The sequence below is a fragment of the Lactuca sativa genome, chromosome 9 (genome assembly GCF_002870075.4).
Source record: "Lactuca sativa cultivar Salinas chromosome 9, Lsat_Salinas_v11, whole genome shotgun sequence".
Taxonomy (NCBI): domain Eukaryota; kingdom Viridiplantae; phylum Streptophyta; class Magnoliopsida; order Asterales; family Asteraceae; genus Lactuca; species Lactuca sativa.
Genome location: NC_056631.2, coordinates 179164403 through 179181434, shown reverse-complemented (window position 1 = coordinate 179181434; position 17032 = coordinate 179164403).

Here is a 17032-nt window from a genome sequence, read left to right as displayed (position 1 = left end):
ATGACATTCAGGTGGATGGGAGCCTAAATTATATTGAGTGGCTGGTCGCTATATTAGACAAGAAGACAAAGGGTCTTCGGAACAAGGAAGTGAATTTGGTAAAGGTGCAATGGCAGCAACGAAAGGGCTCCGAATGGACATGGGAGTCGGAGGAGGAGATGCGGGAGCATTACCCCGACCTGTTTACAGCTCGAGGACGAATTCTAGTTCAAGTGAGGGAGATTTGTAACACCCTAAATCATGTACGTCTTAAAACCCTCATAATTCGAATTCTTACATAATTAGACCTTTAAGTACGTTGGGCGTACTTAAGTGTACGCTTAGCGTACGAGCTGTGGATGGTCTCGGTGGAGTTGGACGTATGTTGGGCATACCAGAATTACATCGGGCATACGTGCTGATGGTGCAAACCCTAAATTTCAGACTTGTGACATATTTAAATGCTTTTAACCCCCTTGAGCCTCACCCTCATCAGCTCTCTTCACCTTCAAACGTTCCTAGAAGCCCTAATAGCCTTTGTGAGTGCTTGTGAGGCTTAACGGTGCATTGTGGTCCTTTTTAGTGTTCATTCCAAGAGCAAGAAGTGGTCAAGCAAGCTTGGGACGAGTTGGTGCTTCAAGGATCTGCATCTTGGTCATCTTACAGAGCTTCTTGAGGTAAAAAGCTTGCATCTTTCAACTTAAAACTCTAGATCTAGATAGGGTTTTCTACCTTGTCCCTTTTGGTTGATTTTGGACCTCCATTTGTGAGTTAAGCAACTCTAGAAGATGGGAATGGTAGATCTAAGGTCCATTGGTCCTTTAGTAGCATAAAAATGGAGTCTTGGTGGAAGTATTGGCCTCATGCATGGGTTAAAGACCTTGAAAATGTCTTAATAGAGGTGTTGGGTGTATATGAGCCATGCAAAGGCATAAAGTTGCCAACATTATGCCTTAGAATGTCTTAACATACTTAGATTTGGCTTTTGGTCGTAAAGGAATCGAGCATTAAGCACTTGTTGGGAAAAGTGCTTAATCTGGTAGTATGTTGGGCGTAACCCAGTGTATGCTGCGTGTAGTCCCAAGACCCCAGTACGCTGCGCGTACCCGGATGGTACGCCGAGCGTACGATTCATGGTTGGGCCAAATCTGTTTTGGCCCTTTGAGCCATTGGGCCTCATTTGATTATTGGACTTAGTTACATTCTATGAATTATGGGCTATTCCATTTGTTATGGGCCGTGGATGTATTGGTTGGGCCTTATTGGGCCAAGAGGCCCATTAATGATTTTGGACTTGGACTTTGGGCCCATTAGCAAGGAAAGGAGAATTGGGCCTCATGGAAGGGTTTGGCGTTTGGGCTTCCTTTGAATAATTAAAAGTCCTAACATTAAGTAATATTGTTATTCAGTACGGGAGGTTGCGGACTGTAGGAGAGGAACCTTTGTATTCAGCAGACAAAGGTGAGTCTTCTCACCATACCAATGGGTCTAAGGCACCAAGGCCGACCCATTTGATGATAGTTGATATACTTTAGTGTAGAGACGTGTAGTATGATTTTGTGATAATATGTGGTAGAGACAGCCTCTATGGCTAGTAGTAGAGATAGCCTTCCGGGCTAGGGTAGAGATAGATGTTACAGCTCGCGGTAGAGATAGTGTCCAACACATTTTAAATAAAAAAGAGTTGAACATGAGGCAACGAAGATGGGTTGAACTGCTAAACGATTATGAGTGCGAGATCAAGTACCACCCAAGCAAGGCTAACGTGGTAGCTGATGCCTTGAGTCGGAAAGAATACTCGAATCGTCGTGTAAAGACTCTCTCCATAACCATTCAATCCCACCTGACCTTACAAATCAGAGCGGCGTAGTCCGATGCCATGAAGACGGAAAACAAAGCAAGGGAAGCGTTACGTGGGATGGAAAAGAATTTCGAAGTGAAGGAGGACGAAGCATATTATTTTATGAACCGCATTTTGATCCCTAAAATTGGGGGATTCAGAGAAGTGGTCATGAATGAAGCCCACAAGACACGATACTCCATCCATCCGGGTTCAAATAAAATGTACTTGGATATCAAGCAACATTATTGGTGGCCCAACATGAAGGCAGAGATTGCCACCTATGTTAGCAAATGCCTTACTTGTGCTAAGGTAAAGGTGGAATATTAGAAGCCCTCGGGATTACTATAGCAACCTATAATTCCCGAGTGGAAATGGGAATGGATTGCCATGGACTTTGTGACCAAACTACCCAAGACGACAGATGGTTTGGATACCATATGGGTAATAGTCGACAGGTTGACAAAATCCGCTCATTTCCTGCCAATCAAAGAGTCATACAAAATGGAACGATTAACGAGGATGTACATCAAGGAAATTGTGAGACTCCACTAAGTGCCAATATCTATCATCTCAGATAGAGATAGTAGATTCACTTCGCGTTTTTGGCAATCACTTCAGAAAGCGCTGGGAACACAACTCGACATGAGCTCTACTTATCATCCACAAACGGATGGTCAAAGCGAACGAACCATTCAGATGCTTGAAGACATGCTTTGCACGTGTATGATAGACTTTGGAAAGTCGTGGGATACCCACTTTCCCTTAATCAAATTCTCATACCACAACAGTTATACTCGACCATCAAAGTTGCTCCCTTTGAGGCGTTGTATGGACATAAATGTAGATCGCCGTTATGGTGGGCTGAAGTAGGTGACACCCAGCTAGCAAGAGGACAGACACCAGGAAATGCGTTAACGAGACCGAATATGATACGCAAAACAACAGAGAAAACAGTTCAAATCAGAGCTCGACTACAAGCATCACGAGACCGACAGAAGAGCTACGCTGATAAACGACGAAAGCCCTTGGAGTTTCGAGTCGAGGACCGAGTGTTGTTAAAGGTCTCTACCTGGAAAAGGGTTATTCGTTTTGGAAAACGGGGAAAGCTGAACCCACGATATATTGGACCCTTCGAGATTCTTGCCCGAATCGGTCCAGTGACTTATAGACTGCAGCTACCCGCTGAGCTCAACAGTGTACATCCCGGGTTCCATGTTTCCAATTTGAAAAAGTGTTTATCCGATGATCCCCTCATCATTCCACTTGAAGAAATAGAAATCAACGAGAATCTACTGTTCGTCGAAGAACCAGTCGAAATCATGGACAAGGAGGTGAAGCATAGTAAGCAAAGTTGCATTCTGATTGTGAAGGTACGATGGAACGCGAAGCGTAGGGAAAAATTCACATAGGAACGCGAATACCAAATGAAGCAGAAGTACCCTCACCTATTCTTGCATTCTTGAATCTAGCTTTAAAAAGAATTTCGGGACGAAATTCCCTATAACGGGGGGATGATGTCACAACTAGGAATTCTATACCATGTAACAACAACAATGATAACATTAGTGAACCAAAAATGTGAAAGCATGTAAGATGCTTATTCAATAAAAACAAATTTTCCATCAAACACTTTATACAAGCATTTCAAATAGTCAACAAAGAATTGGAAACCCTAGAAATCCCGGTTCAAGTCCATTTTGGACTAGGATTTCCTTATTGGGCCTAATGGGCCAATAAGCTCCCAATTTGACTATTCTGGGCTTAGGACTCTTAAATGGGCCCTAATTGGACCCATTTTCATTTATTTTAAAATTTTGGGCCATAATGGGCCTAGAATGAAATAAAATACCCTAATGGACCTTATTGGGCCATAAATAACCTAATTAGCTTTAATGGGCTATGAAACCCATTCTTTCATTCTAATTGGACCGTAAACACCTCTAAGGGCCCAATGGGCCGAAAACCATCAAAATGGGCCTCCTATTATTGGAACCAAGCATTACAGGCTCATTCCATCCCTCTTCTTTCTCCCTCTCGGGCCATATAGATATATATTTTAAAAGAAGAGAGAGAGAGAGAGAGAGAGAGAGAGGGAGAGAGAGAAGGAGATTAAGAGAGTTGACATTTATGTCGATACCTCATGATTATCCAACATACCTCTAAGTTATATTCCTCATGTATCGATGCCAAGTTCATGTATCAAGGCAAGCTTATTCCCCCCCCCCCCTCTCCTTATCTACGGCCGAGAGCACCACACACCACCGCCATTTTCATTTTGATCAAACTCTTACAAGAAAAACTCTCAAGAACTCTTCCCTTTTTCTCCAAAATTTTGAGCATTGGTGTGTGTGTCTTCAAGGTGTTTATCAATTAATATCATCATTCTTGGTAAGTCTTTACTTGAATCCAACAATTAAACTATACCTAAAACAAGTAAACATTAAATTCTTTGGGCTTGAAAGTTCTAATCATGCTTGTTGGGCCTTTGTGACCCATTAACATGATTTTTGGGACCAAGGGATAATAATAAATGTTATGGGGTCTTCTATGACCCAATTTAATATTTAAGGGACCCTCAATGGCTTTTAAGTGCTATTGAGCCTTAGTGGTCCATTAGCATTGCTAGTAGGGTCCAAATGAATCAAATGTGAAATGGGCCAACGTGTCCTTCATATATCCAATAGCCATAAATAATACGTGCGATTAGTAGGATTTTGTAATCCTCTTCTCCTCGTTTATTAGGCCTATCGTCAATCCAAGTAAACAAATACGGGTCGATAATCAATAGTAATCAAAGTCAATTGGGATTTAGTGAGTAATAACGGGTGGCACCAACGTGTGTCGGTCATAGTTTGTAGTTATAATCAAAGTCTCACGGAGGGAGAGCGGGAGTTTGTGTATAGATCTATATGGGGGTGACTCCCCCACACCTCAGCTGTTCGCTACAGTTAGACTCGGCCAGTCTAGGGTGACAAATTCTTAAGATCAATTCCGGCGTTCACCAGAGTGCCAAGACAGACGAATTAGTCATTATCATGCATGGATATAACGACTCACATAAATAAATTCAATAATAATCAAGTAATCAAGGCAAATCAAAAATCATTCAAGTGATGGAATAACAATTCAAACGATTATATGATATTTTTTTTTATTGTCGGAAACCATCGGGTTTTCCGGGGAAGATCAACATTTTTCACTGGTACTTTTAATACGAAGCTTTTCAACTATACACGTCTGGAAATCATCATGCATATATTTACGGATCTTCACACTTTTATAAACAATGGTCTTTTCAGAATATATCGGATTTTCTGGGTTGTTTTCTTTCAAACTACACAAAACATTTTTCATATCAAACCTGCTTATGAACTCACCAACATTCCATATGTTGACGGTTTTCAAAATAGCTTGTATTCTCAGGTAACAGGTAAGCTGAGGAGTAGTACCAAGTATGATTAGGGTGTTGTGCTTTTGAAAACTATCAAACTCTTTATGTTATGAATTTGCAATGTTAAAACAATGTACTTCATGTGAACAATGTCAGTTGTAAAATATTGATGCATGGTGATGTTTATGTTATTATTCATGTATATTCATTGTGATGATATTCAATTTAAGTCACATGAGCCCTCGGACGTTTCCGCTGTCTGGTCGGGGGTGTGACATTACTGAACCCGAGCTCAAACTCTCAGTCGCTCCCAGCGACCTTCGAAGAAACTTCGGCTAGCTAAAACTGCTCTGTCTACCTTGCAACTCTGGATCTAAATTGGCCTTACGGTCTCAACCATGTCCCACATGTGCTGCTGCAATCATACGGGCCTCGCCCGTCTCACCCAACTACATCTCGGAGTGACCTCTCCCACAGGTCTCCCCTCTCTTGGGCTATGTAGGCCCCACTCCATCCTAAAACTCAAAAAATTACCCTCTCTATCGATCTTCATCATGTTAACTAAGAGATACGGGCCTCTCCCACACTCTGCTAACCAGGAGATACGGGCCCTCGCCCACACTCCTCTAACTAGCTGCTAACGAAATGCTACGGTTACCCCACAGTCTTACTACTCCTCCTCTTGACTAGACTTGAACCCTGCCAAGAAAATCTCCCACCTGGTTCCCACCTAGGTATCATCTATTGCGAAAACCCGAACTCAATATTGGGAAGTTTCCCAAACTCCCAACTCGCGCGCTCCTCTTCTCCAACAGCTACTGGGGCTGCTTTCCTTTCTAACAAAGTTACGAACTCATCCCAATTTGCTCTCGCTCCTTCTCCCGACCTCTGGGATGGCTCTCCTCCACTTCGATTCGACTAGATCCCTACATCTCCCAGCTTGGGAAGGATTCCCAATCCTTCTCTCCATCTAAAGGGTCGGTCTGCTAACGTTCAACACTTACCACCGCTAACGCTCCAACCAACCAACACCAAATCTGAAAAACTCTTGAAGACTAACAGGATACTTCCCGAACCCCACTCACACCTACTATAACGATTTCATCCCAAGAACTGGCTCCAAAAAGCGGAGGGTACTGCTATGAACTACCGCCCGCAAATCCATGGTATGCAGATGGCATATGATCCGAACACGAACAGAAATAAAGTTCTATCATGCGTTCACTAACATAGAGGCAGTACCATAACAATATGATCATGAATAAAAGTTGGCAGGAAAGCAAAAGATACATACCTGCAACATCCGGTGCTGCTCGCGTCTCTGCTCGGCCCTGACAGCCGTCGGTGATCCTCAACGTCGTAGGGGCAGGTGCTATCACCTGTCTTGCTGGAAGCAAACTCGGACACTGGGCCTTCTTGTGGCCCCTCTAACTGCAATGGAAACATATCAAGTCCGATCCATGAGTGGCGGTAGCAGTACAATCCCTGCTGAAATGACCAGTCCAGCTGCACTTGAAGCAGCCAGAATCACCCACACTACCACCCCCGCACGCACCCTCGTGCATCCTTCCACACTTTCCACAACGACTGCGGCCCTGATAATCCCTCGATCTCACATCCGATGCCTTGGGTCTCTTGCCTGAACTTGCGGCTACCTGCACCTCCTTCGGCTTCCTCTTCATGAGGTGCTCCAGATTGATCTCCCTTTCCTTGGCCCTAGCAATCATATCCTCCAGCACCTTGTAGTTGGACCTGCTCACAAACTCCCTGATGTCACTCCTCAACATCTTGTGATATCGGTCCTTTTTCATCTCCTCTTCGGCGACATACTGAGGAACAAGAAGAGCCCTCTCCCTGAACTTAGCGGTGATCTCCGCCATAGTCTCAATCGTCTGTCTTAAATCCTTAAACTCTCGTGCTAGCTGTTGCACCTCGATCACTGGTGCAAACTCCGCCCAGAATCTGTTTGAGAAATCACTTCATGTCATCGCGTCCAACGCGGCATCATCACCAATCGCATGTCCAACCTCCTCCCACCAATCCCGTGCTCGGTCCTTCAGAATACAGGAGGCCATTCAGACCTTGTCCCCCCTCGGGACACCGGCTCGTATGGAAAGCGTTGGCAACATCGGCCAACCACCTGCTGCTAGCAATGGGGTCCCTGACCTCATGGTAGTCTGGAGCTCCACAAGCTCAGAACTCTCTGAATGTCAGTGTACGTGCTTCCATCATGGCCACCATCTCACCGCGGAAAGCTCCCAACATCTCATCCAAAATCTCCAGTATCCCCTCATTAACTGTACGAGAGATCACAGGAGTTTGGTCTAGAATACTGCACATAATCTCGGCCGATATAAACTCTCTCATCTGATCCTCGAGCTACTCGGCTCCTGATCCTGGGCATGATCCCTCGCCTGCGCCTGAACCACCTACTGGTCTCTCACGCAACGTCACCATTCTGCAACATAACATAATTTTTTATCAGAATACTCCTCACTAATGAGGAATCTCACACTCACTACAAGTTCCTTGGTCTTATCTCAGCCCTCCTTGACTCGAGTACAGATCCTCTGCTTCCAGTAGTATGGGCCCCTACTACCTTCAACATCTATCCGTACTTTCCTTAAGGATTGCCTTGACTCCACCAAGTCCCTTACTACTACAATTGCTACTAACTCTGCTCCCAACACTACTCTCATCCTAGGATTGCCCTAGGCTAACTCTCAACCCGAACTCAGTCCTCAGCTACTGAAGGTATCTTCATAATTCCAATTAGCCATTACCTGAATACTATCACATGTGGCGAGGCTCAGATAATCCTTCGAGTAAAGGACTCGCCCTTACAATGGTTAGACTCAGACGAGAGCTGCGCAATAGGGCCAAATCCAACACTCTGAGATTATCCAACCCTGATCACATGTGACTTGACGTATTCACCTAATGGCCAACTCCTATCACTTAGATGGGGTGTTTAGGGTATCTTTTGAGAGGGAAAAAGGACTTTTGGGAAAAGATAATAGAGAAAAGATGTTTGGTAAAAGCTCCTTAAAAGCTCCTTTTGGATTTTTTATAGAAGGAAAATTGACTTTTTGGAAAAGTCAGGGAAACCTGGCTTTTTGGAACTTTTCCCAAAAATCCTTTTGCCCTCTCAAAAGATACCCCAAACACCCCCAGAGTCCCACAAAGCACAAAGCAAGTAGCATTCAGAAAAAATGGAAAAAGTCTAACCACATAATCCAATCATATTGTTCTATCCTCTACACAAGAATCTGTACTAGCATGCAACTCATAAAGCTCATACACATAACAGGCACATAATGCATCCTCCCTAGATCCTTAGTCCTAATCTAGCATGCAGTTCTAAAGCACATATCATATCATAAACAAACATGTATGGGTAATTTGGGAGAACTTACTTGAGCTGGGCTGATTGCATGCACCACACCCTTTTTCCCTCTTTTTAAAGTTCTTTTCGCTTTTCAAAACTCTTTTCTTTTTCTCTAAGCTTGTTTTATAAAAATGATTTTCTTTTGAAAATTTTCTCATACCAATCCCTTAGTTTGAGTCCAAACACACCCGAGAGTGTGTTTCTATTAGGCCTCGCCGTCTCTGGGCCTCGCCCGCTAAACGCATACAAACATATAACATAACGCATAACAAGCAGCTAAGATACTCTACTATACTCCTGATCTAAGGCCTCTCCTAACTAGGGCCTCTCCCCTGTCCTGCTACTGGCGAGTCATGGAACCCCGTCCATGCTCCTGCTGTTAGTGAGATACGGGCCCCCACCCACACTCACCCTTTTCCTATCTCGGTCCTCGCCCCTGCTCTGCTATTAATAAGATACGGAACCCCGTCCATACTCTGCTAGTGGTGAGATACGAGACCTCACCCACCCTCACCTCCCTACCAGGCATATACGAGTATCACACAAACACAAGTGTAAACTATCATACAAACACTCCTTGGGCATCCGAATGGCATTGGACCTTGATCTGAAATCACATACTAGCATACAGTGCCTAGGGCTAACCCCTGGCTCTTCCTACTCGTAAACTACATGGGCCGACATTGTGGCTTTAGACCCATTCACACAGTGAGGAGACTCACCTCGCACTGTTGGACCCTGTTGACCGACAAATTCCCGAACTGCTGACCCTTCGGCTTCCTGAACTACCAATACCAAACACCACTTAGTCCAATTACCTTAATCCTTCTTAGGTTAAAATGACCATTCTACCCATAGTCCAACTTGGTCCATATCTAGGGCCCAAACTAAGGCCCAATACTAGGTAAGCTTCCCAAGCCACTAGTGGCCCAATAATGGCTCAATTTGCTAAATCGGTCCCAATCCCTCTAATAGGCCTCACCCTAAGCCCAAATATCTTTTAGCCCACATCATCTGACTTCTAATGGCCCACTAAGGCTCAAAGTCCAAAGCATGGCCCAATCTGAGGCCCACTAACACGATGCCCAAACTGAAAGAGTACGCGGGACGTACTTCCACGTACGCTAAGCATATCAGGTAAGTGGTGAGTACGTTAGCCGTACCTGCACTTACGCTCAACGTAACTCCCCTGTTAAGTCCATTTCTCATTTACAGCTTAATAATCCACTTCAAAGGCTACAAACATAGATCCTGGTCCTTTTCCATGTCTTAATCTGTAAATTCACTGACTTTCTGACTTAACTTGGCCCAATCAAGCTTAAACTCTCAAAATGACATTCTTCTTCCATAAAGAGGGCTAGATCTCATGCATGAACCCATGAAGACTTTCAATATGGAGACTTTATTGCTTATGTGACCTTTTTAGCTTTGAGGGTGGCAACCCTAAGCTCAAACACCATGTTTCATCAAAAAGGTCCATTCTTTGGACCTAACAAGGTCCAAAGCACCATAAAACTAGATCTACACTTCTATGAGGAAAGTTGGAAGCTTTATACCTTCTGAGGTTTGTAAATGAGCTGGAGAACTTGGATCCAAAAGCTCTTCCTTGATCAATGAGACTCCAAGATGATCACACCTCTCCAATAACACTAAAATGCACTCAAAAATGGCCTTGCAAGCTCTAAGAACACTCAAGATGGTTTAGGATTTCGTAGCATCTCTTTAGGGTGAAATGGAGGCCGAATCTTGAGGGTATAATGTTCCTTATATAGTGGCACACCCTAAATTTAGGGTTTCTGGACTTTGGACGTACGCTGGGCGTACATCTTGTACGTTGGGCGTACGCCAAAAAGCAATCGCGACCATTTCCCTTGTACGTTGGGCGTAACCCAGCTTACGCTGGGCGTACCTACGCACTTTCCACTTTGCATGCATGGTCCTTCTTTGCCAACTATTCCATTAAGGGACCATAAATGTCAATAACTTCAAAATGCTATAACTCCTTCGTTCTAAGTTTGTTTCCGACGGACTTTATATCCACGAAAAGGTGGCAAGAAGCCCTTCGCTTCTAGCGACACACCTCGGCCCAAAATTCTTAAATAAAAACTCCAAGACCCATAAAAGACCGAAACTCCCATAGCCCCAGGCTCTGAAATCCAATAACGGATACTTTCATAACACGGTGTTACAAACATGAAGCTGCAGGTCGTGGTCTAGAGTCCCTCGAACATAGCGCAGTATGCGCTTGAGTGCATGCATATGAGGCTCCCGAGGATCATGCATGAATAAACATATCTGCTGAACTGCAAATATGATGTTCAGATGAGTAAACGTGAGGTACTGAAGAGCACCGACATGATTATGATACAATAATGGATCCACAACAAGAGTGCCAGTATTATCCAGTTTATGAGTGGTCTCTACAGAGGTACACACTGGATTACACTCAAGCATATTGGCTCTCTCAAGAATCTCATAAGCATATTTCCACTGAGACAGAAAGAGGACGTCAAGAGAACGAAAAGCAGAAATACCGAGAAAGTAGTTAAGGGAACCATGAATTCTCATGGCGAACCCTCTGTTAAGCTGAGTAATCATAGACTGAAGAAGAAAAGTAGAGGAAGCCGTCAATACAATATCATCCACATATAGTAACAAATACGAAGTGTCGCTTTCATGATGATAGATGAATAGGGATGACTCGGTGAGAATGTGGTGAAATATGATACGAAGAGCGTATTGGGAGAACCACTGATGCTAGGCCCAAGGGCCTGCTTAAGACCACACAGAGATCTATGAAGATGACAAACATGGTTCGGGTGTCGAGGGTCACGAAAATCGGGTGGTTGATGCATGTAAACAGTCTCCTAAAGATGACCATGAAGAAAAGCATTTTTCACGTCTAGCTGATGAATAAGCCAGGCCCGTGAAATAACCAAATTGAGTACGGTACCTATAGTGGCCGGTTTGACAACCGGGCTGAATGTCTTATCACAATCCATCCCCTGTTACTGACTATGCCCGTTCGCCACCAGGCGAGCTTTATATCGAGAAAGAGATCTGTCGGCATTAAATTTATGTTTAAATAGCCACATAGAGCCAACTACATTGGCGCTTGGCGGTCGTGGTACAAGAACCCAACTACCATTTGTAATAAGAGAATTATATTCCTCGTGCATGGATTTATGCCAGTTTGGATCTTTCAAATCCTGAAGATGTGACCTTGGGACAAAGGATATGGAGGTAGTGTGAAGATTTAGGCAAGTAACAGGTTTGACAATACCACTTCTAGAGCGAGTGTGCATGGGATGAGAAGAAGGTAGGGCTATGGGTTCCTCATGAGGAGAAGGTATGAGGAAAGATTCCTCAGGAGCAGAAGTGGAAGGGGGGAAAGTAGGACTGATATGCTCTATAGGAGCGGTAGGATGTAATATATGGTGAAGGGTCGGAGAAATGTAAAATTCGGATAAGAAGTCATAGGAGGGAGGCTCGATGGGAGTGAACGAGCCATATGGGAAAATCGACTCGTCAAATGTAACGTGATGAGAGATGATGATCTTTCGAGGTGACAGATCATAGCATCGTAACCCACAGTGGTGTGTGGTGTAGCCGAGGAGGGTGCACAGGGTAGAGCAGGGTTGTAGCTTATTACTGGGAAGAAGGTGAGGAAAGTAAAGACAACCAAACATGCGAATATGGTCGTATGTAGGGTGGTGATGAAAGAGGCGATAGTGAGGGATATCGTTAGAGATGGAGGCGGTGTGGTAAGATATTGAGAAGGTGGGCAGACATATGAAGAGCTTCAGGCCAAAAGGTGGGAGTGAAACAAAAGGGTTCACATCATATTATTGATGGTGCGAATCATCCGTTCTGAACGTCCATTTTGTTGAGACGTGTGAGGGAATGAAAAATGAAAAGTAATGTCGCTCGATGCAAAAGGATCATGAAATCGCTTGTTGTTATACTCCCCCATTATCACATAGAAATTGTTTAATGGTGCCCCCAAATTTATTTTTGATGATTTTGGAGAGGTGTTAGAATTTTTGAAAGACTTCATATTTTTGTTTTAAAGGATACACCCAAACATAATGAGTAAAATGATCAAGAAAACAATATAATATCACAAACCACCATTACTAGTAATAGGAGAATTAATAATCTCAAAAGGTCCAAAAACAATATAGTCAAATAAATAAAAAGGTAGACTAGTGTGTTTGCCAAGTTGACAAGCATGACAAGTAACATTATATTTTGATAAATGACAAGAAATCAAACTAGTGGATGAAAAATGCTTCAAAACGTTATCGCCATGGTGACCAATTCGTTGATGCCACGTAGTGGGAGTGGTAGTTACAAAGGCATGACTTGAGGAGCTTGTGACAAGATATAGGGGGCCAGAGCTATCACAACGAATTAGAGGGCGACGAGTCAGATTATCAAGAACAGTAAAACCATAAGGATCAAAGTCAATAGAGAAATATTTTATGATTTGTGAATTTTCTAATAGATATAAGGTTTTTAATGATGTTGGATGTTATTAGAATATTTTGTAAGTAAAGCGGACGGTATATATTAGGAAGAAGAATATTTGAATGTCCCAAGGTCACAACCGGTATTGCAAATCCGTTACCGACATAAATAGAACGAGGAGTATACTAATTATTACAAAAGGAAGTGGGTATACATGCATTAGTATGGACATGGTCGTTTGCCCCGGTGTCCATTACCTATACGTTTTACCCCGGGTCCGAAAGTGACATTGTGTTAAATAAATGCGGGAGGGATGTGGTCTGATCACCACTGCCTAGCCATGCCTAGGGGGATGATCTTAGCTTGAAGTTTGATGGTGGGTCTGAGGACTCAAAGAATAGGGCTGTTGCACATTAGAATGGGTCAAAGATGGTATGCTGCCAAGCAGGCCTTAGGTGTTAGAGGTTGGACTGTTCCACTGAGATGAAGGGCGACACAAGGGAACCCCACTGAGATGAAGGGCAGTGCATAGGGCGCATATGTGGTGGTATATAAACCTAATCATATTGACCATGAGCAGGTGGACCTCCGGCAGGATTAGGAGATTGTCGAGTTGAACAACCATAGTTTGACGAGGTTGTCAAGTTGTTACCATTTCGTGTCAGTGGGTGGCTTGTATGGTGCATCATAAGTAGCATCGATATGGTCGTGGAGGTCGTAAGCAATGCAATGAGTAGTAAAGAAGTCACTCCATGGATCATAGTTATGACTGTTGATATTGAGAATCAAGGTTACATAAGTCTTGATGTTGATTATTCTGTAAGCCTTGTGAAGAAGTTTATAGGAGGTGCTACTGTCTCCTCGCATTGCAGAAAGGGAAAAGAGAAAGCAAATAGGAGGAAGGAAGATAGAAGGGATCGGCTAGGATTTTAGAGAAGAGGTCTCTGATACCATGCTAAATCGTAATTTTCCCATATGAACGTATTATGCATTAATCAAGTGTATAAATACAAAGCCACTTGGGCAGATACATACAAGGCTTACAACATTGGGCTATCTAGAAATACATATAAATAATACAATACAATATGGCATGTGATCCGCTAACACAATGAAACTCCCTTCATATCAATCGATATAAACCTTTGGAGAGAAGGAAATCATGTGATCAATCCTTCATTCCGAAAACTATAATTTCCAATGTCATGTTTATAAATATTATGTCAAGCACATAGATTTGAGAACTCAATAATCACACATAGTCCTCCAACATATCTTATCTCCCAATCACCCCCCCCCCCCGGAGCCCAAACATAACATATGATTTAGTTCTGTACTCTACAACAAAACTCTTGATTGTAACATAATAACCCGTCATTAGGTTGTACCTCTACTGACATGACACTCATATTTATACCTGATACAACATGTGAATATAAAGTATGGAGCGAAGGGTTAGGCATAGAGTGCTCTCGCACCACCGATCTAATATGATTCTTAGGTTTTGTGGATTCAAACCCATTACGCCACCTATCAAATCTTGCCAAAGTATCAAACATTGTATGATGTCCGATCCAAATTGAACATAGATTACTTAAAATAGATTGCACATTGTCTATTTTGATGAACCTAACAAAACCAAAGTTTTTCCCAAATTGTGACATTCCCATACTTATGACATACATTCCATAGTTCCCGATTTCCCACGTTATGAGGAAAATTTGTCACATAAATAGTATGGTATAAATGTACAATTTACTTACTTCCCAAATATCTTTATAGTGTGTGTTGGGCCTTCAATTATTGTTGGACCTTCAATTATTTCCAACTCCGTCAAAAATGTTATGTGTATTTCAATGATCAATCCGATCAAAAAATTTCTTGTAAATCTTAATAGTTGTCTCCTAATCACTTGCGTCCATCCATTGTGATCATCCTACTTATAGTCTTGCTCAGAACATATAGTATGGACAACTTGAAGTGGTGTTATAACAAGAAGCAATACGATGAGAGGGTGGTGTTCATGGTGTTATAACACAATGTTAAGAGGAGAGAGATATAGAGAGAGAGATAATTTGGCAGCTAATAGGTGATCACATTTCTTCTTGTCATGGAAACAACAAGAAGCACCACAACAAAATGCAACAAGGAAGGGTGGTGTCTTTGATGTTACCACGGCGCTATGGGCTGCCACATCAGCCTTAACGCCGTTGTGGTTACCCATACCACATGCTCTAAGAAAAATATTGATAGTAGCCTTGCGCTCAAAGCAAAACGCATCAATCGGTCAACATTTCCTCCTATTGCCGGCGGTAGGTTGCGCCGGCAATCTTCAGTTGTGTTCATGGAATTAAGAATTTCCATTTTAACTTTGAAAGCAATTTAATCGAATTGGTTGGACGATACCACAAGTTTATCCTATTCAATTTAATATAACTTTGTTTAATATAATATTCCAGTTGACTTTTATCATTTATCAATATCTTTTTGTGTTAAATATTATGAAGATAGATGGAGGTAAGATGTCATAACAAATATCTAAACCCTTGTTTATCCTTTTTGTTTAGTTCTAAAAAATTGAAGTGGATTGTTTTGAAAAATACTATTACGAAATTATATGATTTTTTGGATAATATGGAAAATAGAATCTATACGTAAACTGCAATTTCAGTCAATTAATTCTTTTTAAATATTATAATAGATTAATATTTTAGGCGTTTATTTTACTTTTATAATAGAACAGGAAAAACACTTGCAAAAAATTATTTTTTTTCATTTTAAGTAATGAGAATATTTATAAGTATTCGAAAAGGGATTGAAAGTGAAAATCATACCACTCCACATGCTAATGGGCAACGAATGACCCCAACAATCAACCCACATGGGAGGGTATATGTCAAATTGTCACTTTTTAATGGGTTTATGTCTTTTCTTGTTCGTATGATATAACATTTTTATATTTATTTTAACCAAGAGGGATTTTTTTATTTATAAATAATATGAAAGTTAAAGTTACAATTATAACTGATAGAAACTACAATTATAATTGATAGAAACTTATTAAGATCTAGGGATGTAAACGAGCCGAGTCGAGCCGAATACTACCAAGCTCGAAGCTCGGCTCGACTAAAATACTCGAGCTCGAAACTCGGCTCGAACTCGACTCGAGCCTTGATTTTAAGCTTGAACGCGGGCTCGTGAAATACTCGACAATCTCGAGTTCGGCTCGGCTCGGCTTGGCTCGACTAATATTTCGTTCAATGATGAGTCGTGCTTCACTACCTATCTCATTATGGGGGTATGCCTTAGAGACTGCCGCCCATATCCTTAACCGAGTCCCTACAAAGAAGGTGGCCAAAACACCTCATGAGATGTGGACTGGGAAATCTCCCTCGTAGGCACATATCAAGGTTTGGGGCTGTGAGGTTTTCGTAAGACGAGAGACTCACGACAAGCTCGAACCTCGTAGTGAGCGATGTATTTTCATCGGCTACCCGCAGAAATCCTTTGGATATCTCTTCTATAGACCGAGTGACAATGTTGTCTTCGTTGCAAGGAGAGGGGTTTTCCAAGAGCGAGAACTCATAAGACAAGGAGACAGTGGGAGACAAATCGATCTTAAAGAGATTCGAGAGTCGAGAGATGAAGGAACCTCTAACGCTGGCGCTCAACCCGAGGAGGAAACTCCGGTTGAACCGATTGACGAGTCCTTACCTCTTAGACGTTCTGAAAGAGTTAGAGTTCAACCCCAATTTTATGGCTTTCATATTACTACCGAAGGGGATACGTACATTAGTGATGGTACACTAATAAATCTAGATGAACCTAATAGCTATAAGGAAGCCATGGCAGGCCCAGAGTCTATAAAATGGAAAGAGGTGATGGACAGCGAGATTCAGTCCATGTATGACAACCAAGTTTGGAATTTGGTTGACAATGTGCCCGGACGTAAGACGGTTGG